The following is a 9,380-nucleotide window of genomic DNA, read 5'->3' as shown; positions in this document are numbered from 1 at the left end:
GCTGACGCGAAGTCAACTAAGGTTTCCATATTTAAACGCAGGGCCACGCTTGAAATGTCAAGTAAAAACATGAAAAATGGCACAGATTACACAAGGAATATTGAACCAGTAGGAGTCTCCAAGTCAAGTGGTGATTCCAGTAACTCGATGTTTTTAATTTAGCTGTCAATGAAGACCTCCTGTAATGGCGTTTTGCTTTTAAACCACTAAATCCCAGGTTTTTTTGTTCCTGTAGTTTGTGAACTAAACTTTAGGGTAAGGGGGCGTTCACACGACAGCATTTTCAACTAAAAACAGAAAACTTTTTATGCATTTTGGCCGGTCATTTACACAACAGCATTTTGAGGGCCTAAAAATGAAAACTTTTGAAAACGGGTTTCAAAGTGCAAGTTTTTGAAAATTATTCCGTCTCATTGTAAACTACAAAAATGTGAATTTGTGAAAATGGTGACGTCATGCGCATTCGTCTTATGTGTTCAGTTTATAGCCGTGTAGTTTCTTTACAAAGGCCAGCTGCTGGCCTGGCATGAATAATAAAGCGTTTTAATCGTTTTCTTGGATCAGTGTGAACGGGAATCATTTTGACAGCGTTGTCGTCTGTAAAAAACTTCTGCGGAATAGCATGTAAAATGATTGACACTGATTCAAGTCAAAATCAAATTCTTATTTTTTAACAGACTATTGCAGTATTTATTATAAATAATTTATCCATGCACATGTAAAAAATAATAATTTGCGTGCCCTTATAATCTTCAATCGAAAAAAGTTCCCCTCCCTCTTGCATTGACATCTCTTCTCTTCACTGATGACGTGTTTATTGACGAGAGGACAGAACAACCTGACACTCACAAGAGCAAAATACAATGATCCTATCAATTCCAAAGGAACAAAATCAAGTCACTCGCCACATTTTTTCTAGTTCGTGAAGTAGTTTTACTCAGATATACAGTACATGACAATAGAGAAGAAAAGACTATTGCAAACTCCATTTCATGCCGACTTTAATATCAACCATGATATCAAATTTGAGACTGGAAGATATGAAACTGCAGCTGTAATATACATTCCTCATGACCTTATCCCTTTAAAATTACTTTTGCTGATGTGACCTAGATTGATTCTGTCATATAATATATTTTGAAAGCCAGATCAGTTGGTTCATTTTTAGGTTACATGACAAAATATGTTTTACAGTGAGAGCAAAAGTGTAAAAAATCCTGTGAATCATACCCAGCTCTGATTTGCCTATTTTAATCAAACTCCCACCCTGAGGAAACTGTCTTGTTGAACTTCATCACGCTGAAGAAAGAGCAGAAGCTGAGCAATACTGCTGTTTATGTCAGGAAATGGTAAGGAATATCAACTGCACTACAGTATTTCTCATTTCTGAGACCTTAAAGGAGATGCAAACATTAACATATTTGAGAAATATCGGATTTTTATAAATCTGCTCGAATGTCATTTGATAAGGATAATGATTACAGCTGATGAAGTTAGTTAATGTATATGAAATAATCATATCTTTCTTTCCAGTTCAGATCTTTGGGCCGCTAATACTGACAAAATGAGTGGAAACATCCAAATGTGAGACGTCCAAAATGTGCAGTTCTGGGCTACTCCAGGACCCCAGGACTGAGAAACACTGGTCTAGATGATTCAGTCAGCTCAAACACCTCCCACTGATAGAGATGTGAGATACATGCAAGAGGCTTCATGCCTGAACAATAAGAAACAGTGCCTTGTTACGTAAATAGTGCCACTGCTCATATAAATTCAGTCAGTGGGATTCAAATAAGGATATTTTCCTATTAAATTAAAATTAAACATATTGTAGTTACTTAAATATGTGTGAGTTTTATTTAGTATTATTTATATAGTTTGTTTTAATATTTTGACTTGGCTTTTGTTTTTATATTTTCATTTTATTTTATTTTAAATTTTAGTACTTTAGTTACTTATTTAGTATTTTATCATATTTCAGTTTGTTGCAAAAGTATTTCATTAAATAAATTTTTCTAAGTTTAAGTTTATTTTATTTTAGCTTTATTTCAATTACTGGACCTATTATTTTAATTACCAAAATAGTTTGTTTTATTTTCAATTTCAGTTAAAGTCACCATGAAATCAAAATGACAATTATTATTGCAGTATTTATTATAAATGATTTATCCGTGCACTTTGTTTTTTTAATATATTTTTTTATTCATGTGCCCTTAATCAAAATAACTTCCCCTCCGCTCTTGCAGTGACATCTCTTTTGTTCTTTGATGATGTGTTTATTGCCACGAGGGCGGTACAACCTGTCACTCACATGAGATCGACCAATAGCAAACCACAACCATCCAATCAAATATAGTTGGAGAAAAAAAGTCCGGCCCTAAATTTTTTCTAGTTTGAGAAGCCGTTTCACTCGGATATATAAGTCACAATAGCGAAGTAAAGACTATTGTAACTTCCATTTCATGACAACTTTAACAATAACAACACCTTTTTAGACACTAAAATGGCATTTCATCATTAGTATGCACCAAATTTGTTTTGTTTTATTTGCTTAACTGTTAGATTAAGGTCAATAAGTCAAAAAAGTGCACAAATATCTCAAGTTTTCTGAAGCAGTTCACAATGTCACAATGACTACCGTGATTTGGTTTAAACAAAACAAATCAGTGTTAAAAATGTTGATCATTAATTTAATGTGAGAGGATCAAAGTGAAGTTGACAAATCCATGTGACAGGATAATATGCCCCAACATCAGGTGTGATATCAAAGAAGCACACACTGAATCTTGCATCAAAGTAATTCAGTCAGATCCCTCCTGCCATATGGCAGCTCTTAAATGCAGTTCGATTTGATGTCAAGGGCTCTGCCGCTAACTGAAAGCTACAAAGAGCATAACACGGGTTAGCGGAGTAGATTAAACAGTACTAGATTTGATTCTGTTGCCACTTCAGTGTGTTTAAGTTCTCAGCAAACAAACAGCCAGTCTATCTTCAGGATTTTCTGCAGCTGACTCATTTAGGCATAGTAACGGCAATTCGTTTTTAGGATTAAAGATGAGGGTTTACATAGAGAGGTTTATATTTCCCTCATGATGTTTTATCAGCAGTTAATAATGTGTCCAATCAATTATATGAGCATAAAATTACACAACATAATTACAGGCAGATTATGAATAATGGAGCAGAATTATTAAAGTCTTAAAAGGAAATGTTACTCATGTTCATTGAAGATTTTTTTTATTTGTTTGTTTATTAGGTCCCCTTCACGCCTACCCAGATAACAGAAATCTTCTGAAAACGTTCTGCTAAAGTTCCCATTAAGCTAAGAAAACGTCATTTCTGAATGTTCAAAATGTCCAGTTAAAAGGAGTTTTTTATACCAAAAACATTTATACAAATGTTTAGGGAACATTCCATTATTATTTTGCAAACATTATTGGAATGTTACTTTTGAGGGTTCTCTAAACATTCTAAAACAGTTACATTTAAAACAATTTTTTTATTTTTTTTATTAGATGACATCTAACTAAAGGGTTTTCAGAAAGAAGTTCCATGAACCATGTTTAAAATAATGTTTTTGTGCAAATATTTTGAGAACATTATTAAATGTGCTGTATGTAATTATTATTAATTTTTTTGGACTGTACTAAAGCATAAAAATACCATAATGTGTTTGCAGATATTTAGGAAATATGCTGAGTTCACATACTTGTTTCTCGGAAAAAAAAGGCTACAGCCAGTTATTCTACTTTGAAATGTGCGTTCTGTGTCGGAATGTCTGTTTTTGTTTTGGTCTGTGTGATCTCGCCCACTGCCAATTTACCCAACGGTTTTTCGACACCCGGGTTGCCAGTTGGCGTAAAACACAGCGTATGACAGCCATGCAAGCCAGCAAACGAACTGGGTCAGAGATTACAGATTCTACCCGACCTAAAAAGCCTCGGCATCCATCTAAAAGCTCAGTGACCAGAGGCGTTTAATAGTCAATTAAAATGCAGATAAATCAACTCATCAACTTACAGTTTAAGGCTTGTCACCTTCCATTGTCAATTGTGCTCATTCCTATTGCGTGGCCTCAATCTGGCAACCCGCGTGAGCGTCGGGTCTTAGGAGAAGGGGACAGGAGAAACAACTCTCTCCGGTGTTTTGAATTTGGACTACAAATTGATCCGATAGCTGTCAATGTTACATACTGCTCCTTTAAAACCCATGAATGCTCTTTCAAAGTTACTGGAATAATGTTTGTTCAGAAGAGAATGTTAGCCAATGTTCTTCAGTCCCTGTCAGCTGGGTACATGCTCTCTGTCTTCAAACCAGGGTTGCCAGACAGTATCCCTCCTGTAGCAAAACGTGCCTTCAGGCAAGACTGGGGGATTATGGGAAAATGAAGCCAGATGAGTCCACATACATGACAGAAGAGCTGATCACCCCCCGGCATCTCTCTGTGCTTCAATCTATCTCTTTCTTCATCTCTGATCACCTCCAGTGTCTCTTTTCTCCTCTTGACGTCTCAGCTGTGGGGCTCAATGGATTTGGAATCATGGATTTCTTCATGCATCCTTTTTGTAAAGTCGGACACCCTGCTGTGCATACACAATCGTCATTAAAGTGTCTCTTTCCCACACTATCGCTAACCCCTCTCCAGGCTCAGATGAGAACAGCTTTCTTTTTGAATTTCCCAGTTCAGTTCTTTAGCTTTGACCTTAAAACATGCTCTAAACATGGGCCAAAAGATCTGGATCCTCCTCTGTTTAATGTTTCCCATGATTATTTTTTAAAGTGCCCTTTTTTTCCAGATAGTTTCGACTCTATTTGGTTTTTCGTGCTAGTTGAGCTCAATTATTAAAACTAACTCTAATGACTACACAGTTGAGGGTAGCCTGAATTAGTTTGGCCCTTTGAAATGGAATTCCCAATGTGTCTTAATACCAGCAACTCCGTCTGTCTTCAAAGGGAACTTTTAATGAGGGAATCTGTTACACAAACTAAAACCGATTATGCCGCGCTGCATCTAAATTCTCCTCTAATATATGATCCTCCCTTGGTCATTCAAATGATAGTAAATGCTTCGTCCTTAACAAGCAATGACATTAATTTCTGGCTTGTAGCTAGATTACTTCATACATGGCTAATACCCCATTAAACATGTCTGTCAATCTGTGATGATTTCCTCTGGACCAAGTTGCATTCCCACAGGCTGAAATCTGAAGGAGTTTCTGACACAGAAAACACAAACCGCTGTGCAAATGATTAATTGAGTGATTTTGTCTGTAATTGTGTTTGTGTAAGGTATAAAATGAACAATAAGCATTTGGCTGTGTTCCATTAGCAACATGTCCACATTGCTTCGAACCAGATAGAGAGAAAATTTCTCACTCTGATTTCTGGCTTTCTTATGGCCTCTACACACACCACTGCAAATGACAATTAAATGATAGCAGCGTGTCCAAAATAAATATAGCAACCAATTTATTAAGCAATAACATCCAAAAATGAGCAGAATAATGTTGCAGTTCAAGAAATAATGTCTTACCTGTAATAAGAGAAATCAATGAATTTGTAAGAAATATCACAAGCAAGAGTGTTGTTTTGACTGTGATTTTAGACAATATTGCATGTCTCAGAGAAACACATAAATAAATATGATTTATAAAAAAAACACAACAGGTGTTCGAACAATAAAAATGGTTTCTGAGCAGTTTTTAGAAAGCAGAATGAAACAAATCTAATATTTATATTATGTATATATTAGTATTAATGTTTAATATCATTATTATTTGTTTGTTTGTTTAGCCTATATATTTGTACACCATTTTTCTGTAAAGCCCCTAAGAAGACCATTTGTATAAGGTTGGCTTTATACAAATGCACTGCGTCCGAAATCGCGTACTGAGTAGATACTTTGAATTTGAATTTACTTTGTGACCGTTAATGTATGAATATGGCTATATAGTTTGAATGAAATTTGGACGTACTACATCCGCCATGTTGTTACAGTCCCGTGACCCACCAGCATCAGTTGCGTCACTTCATTGGCATTCATAAATCCTTTCCCGTGGCCTCATGGGATAGCAGTGTCTATCGAATGCGCACTTCAGAATCTCAGCGGAAGTAGTAGTTTATCCGGGGACTTTTCGCCTTTCTTTTTTTTAATACTATGTATCCGGACATACTACTTATTTGGCATACTGTTTTTCTCATACTATTTAGGGATGTATTCGATTTCGAATCCATATTCTACATCCCTTAATCCTACCCAATACCTAAACTTAACAACTACCTCACTGACTATTAATAAGTAGTAATTAGGAGTTTATTGAGGCAAAAATCGTGATTAATAATTCGTTAATAGTGAGAACTGTACCCTAATCTACCGTAAATTCACCAGAATTCTGAAGACATTTCTAGTTCAGTGGTCAATATACATTTCCAATATTCTCCATGAATTCAAATGGGAGGTCAATTCCAGTTCTGTGTATTTTGACCATGTGATGGTCAAAATACCATGTGATGAGCTATTGTATAACATTCTGTCATATTACTCGGACAACACCACATGATTGAGGCTGCGACCTGCTGGTCTGTCCTGCCACATGAGGTATTATTCCATTTAGCACAGTAAAAAAATTAAATAAATAAATAAATATTGGGCCAGGACAGCTACAGCTGGAAACAGGCGGTAGAAAACAGGGATGTACTGGACTGGAAAGTCATCAGTGAAATTGAAAAGCCTGATTTCAAGAGAGAATCAGATATTCTCTGGTCCAGTACGCCAGCTGTGTGTCTCTGCTTGTCATCAGACTGTTGTCTGCAGCGCAGGCGCCAGATGGAAACGCTGCATTAAAAAGGTGTGAGACGAGGTGGTATGTCTCCAAAAACACCTCTACCTCCATCAGCCTCCACTTCACAGCTCACGTCTGAAGAAATCGTGCAAGAGAAGACACGCCAGTCCCTCGATTAAAAGAAGAGTGAGGAAACAGATGAATATTGGCTATCTGTTTTTGTAAGTTGTGCCAACCACCTGTTGCGTCTCTGTGTGAGTGTGTTATTGATTGACTCGTGTGTAGTTGGAAGGGAAGCGAGTGATTGGGGGAGAAGGCTAATCCTGCTCATCCTCTTTTTCGCTGGAGTTAGTGTGCTGGGGGAAATGCCTCGTCTCCTCTCTTCACTGCTGTGACCTGAATACAGAGCGCGTCTTGGTTCAGCCTGGAAGAGCATTGTTTTGATACGGATGTCTGCATAACTAGATGTCAAGCTGTCTGAGCGTGAGGTCATGTTAACATAAAGAAAACCACTCTGTTCTCTTTGCTTCAAGGAATGTTAAAATCCAGGTATTTGGGTGTCTTTCTTCATCCCTGGGATTTTTCGCAATTGGCAAATTCTTGCTAACAGGGAGACTGTAAGGTTATCTGATGCAAGCTACTGAAAAGAAGCGATTCTGTTCTCATTGTGAACTTAGGGATTTAACTCACCCCAAAACAATAATCCAGTCACCCTCATGTTCTTCCAGACTCATATGATTTACATTCATTCTTCAAAAAGTTTCAACGCTTGCAACTTGGAACCTATTTTAAGGTTTGCGTTCTCGAGTCACCAGGCACTGTTGTTATGAAAATGAGAATGCCGGAGCGCATTGAGGGTTTTCTGTTAGAACAGTATCGTGTAAGCAGTAAGTTAATATCTAATGATCTTTGCAACGGAAGTGAATCAATCAAAACTAACTTTAGCTGGACAATAACTTTATTCTAGAGCTGCTGTAAAGCCAAAACAGTCTCTGTTACTTTAATGTCCTATTATCACTGTAAAGCTCCTATAGAATAACAATCTATATTGTTAAAAGGGCTATATAAATGAAGGTGACTTGACTTGAGTGGAGAAAGTCTTGAAAGCATAGTGGTTGCTCTTTTCCATCCAAATACAAATAATGAGGATTAATCTTTCGCAGCGCTTCACTCTCGATATGACATTCTAAAAACAGGGCGCTCAAGTAAAAAGAAGTTCAACGCCTCTAGACCTTGCATATTTTTCTGTTCCACTGCCCTGTGACTCGCATTTTTAACTGCAAAAAAAAAAGTTTGCACTCCACTGTGCTGCTTTTCCATTGTTTTTCACTGTAAAAGTGTGTTAGGCTTCTTTTGCAGCGTCTCACGTATGCCACAGTATTATAAAAACATGGAGCTGCTCAAGTTAAAAGAAGTTCATCTTTAAAAAAAAATTCATTCCACTGACCTGTGCCTGCCATTTCTCAACCTCAAAAACGCGTTCTGTGTGAATGGTCCCTAATGCTTTCAAGGTTCAAAAAGCATGATTGCTTTTTTCAAGTACTGTAAAAGCAGTCCATATGACTGACTTGTGTGCTTCTGTATATTCCAAGTCTTCTGAAGCAGCTTTGAGTGAGGAAAACTGAAAATCATTCAGATTGGTTTTGTAAGCTGAATCAACCAATTCATTGAAAAGATAAATATATATATATATATATATATATAATAATAATGTATTCACTAATTGGGCATTGCTAATTCTCCCACAATCTCATTGCAGTTCAACAACAGGACCAGTACGATTAATGAACAAATCATTGAAGGTGCGGTCACATATGCGATGGGTAATTTCTAAACACTACTTCATGGACCTTTACGAATATTTTGTTTCGGAGTGTTTATCAAAAAAATTGTTTCTCGAAATTTCAATGATTTACCGCTTGGGGAGATCTCTGTAAACCCATGAATCATGCGGATTCACCGAGATCGCCCCCCAGTGGCGAAACATTGAACAAGTGTCTATGGGTTTTGCCTGATCTCTAATCAGTTTTATACATTTGTACACGTTTTAATTAGACATTAGTATAATTAAAATAAATAATAGTAGTTAATAGTCTCTTATTGGCACGTTTACCTGAGCAATCCATGGAACAAACAAAACAAGCCCTGAAAATTGATATAAGAGCACAGATTACACAGATACTTGATATTTAATCTTATTAGATGATAAGTTAATTGCAATTGACAGATTTTACTTTCAATAAAACATTTCCAATGTGTAGGTGAATGTTTGTAAAAGGGGGTCACCGGCGTGTGGCGTTTCACACACTTCGAAACATTTTGCAAAGCAATCGGTTCAGTTGATTTGAAGCTTTGAAAAGCTTTGTTTTCCCCATCACTATTATTAGGACAAGCCAGAATCATAATCCAGTCAAAGGGTCAAACACATGGGCAGAAAATACAGGAAAAGGGGGTAGACTAATCCAGAATACAAAAAAGAAAAAGAAAAAAAGAAAAAGATCCAGAATACAGGGACAGAATCAAAAAAGCAAGACACAGGAAACCAGGATAATGCTCTGAAATGCAGTGTAACAACATACACGACTTCGCAAAGAATGA

The 9,380-nt window shown here is 36.6% G+C and overlaps 1 protein-coding gene across 1 annotated transcript in view; it reads right to left on the bottom strand.

Moving 5' to 3' along the window:
- Positions 1-9,380, bottom strand: part of klc1a (kinesin light chain 1a) — a 137,303-nt gene that overhangs the window by 11,900 nt on the left and 116,023 nt on the right. The window lies entirely within an intron of this gene.

Source organism: Leuciscus leuciscus, assembly GCF_965113295.1.
Source record: "Leuciscus leuciscus genome assembly, chromosome: 22".
NCBI lineage: Eukaryota > Metazoa > Chordata > Actinopteri > Cypriniformes > Leuciscidae > Leuciscus > Leuciscus leuciscus.
Note: the sequence above shows the minus strand (reverse complement) of the source record. Positions and strands in the feature narration are given on the sequence as shown.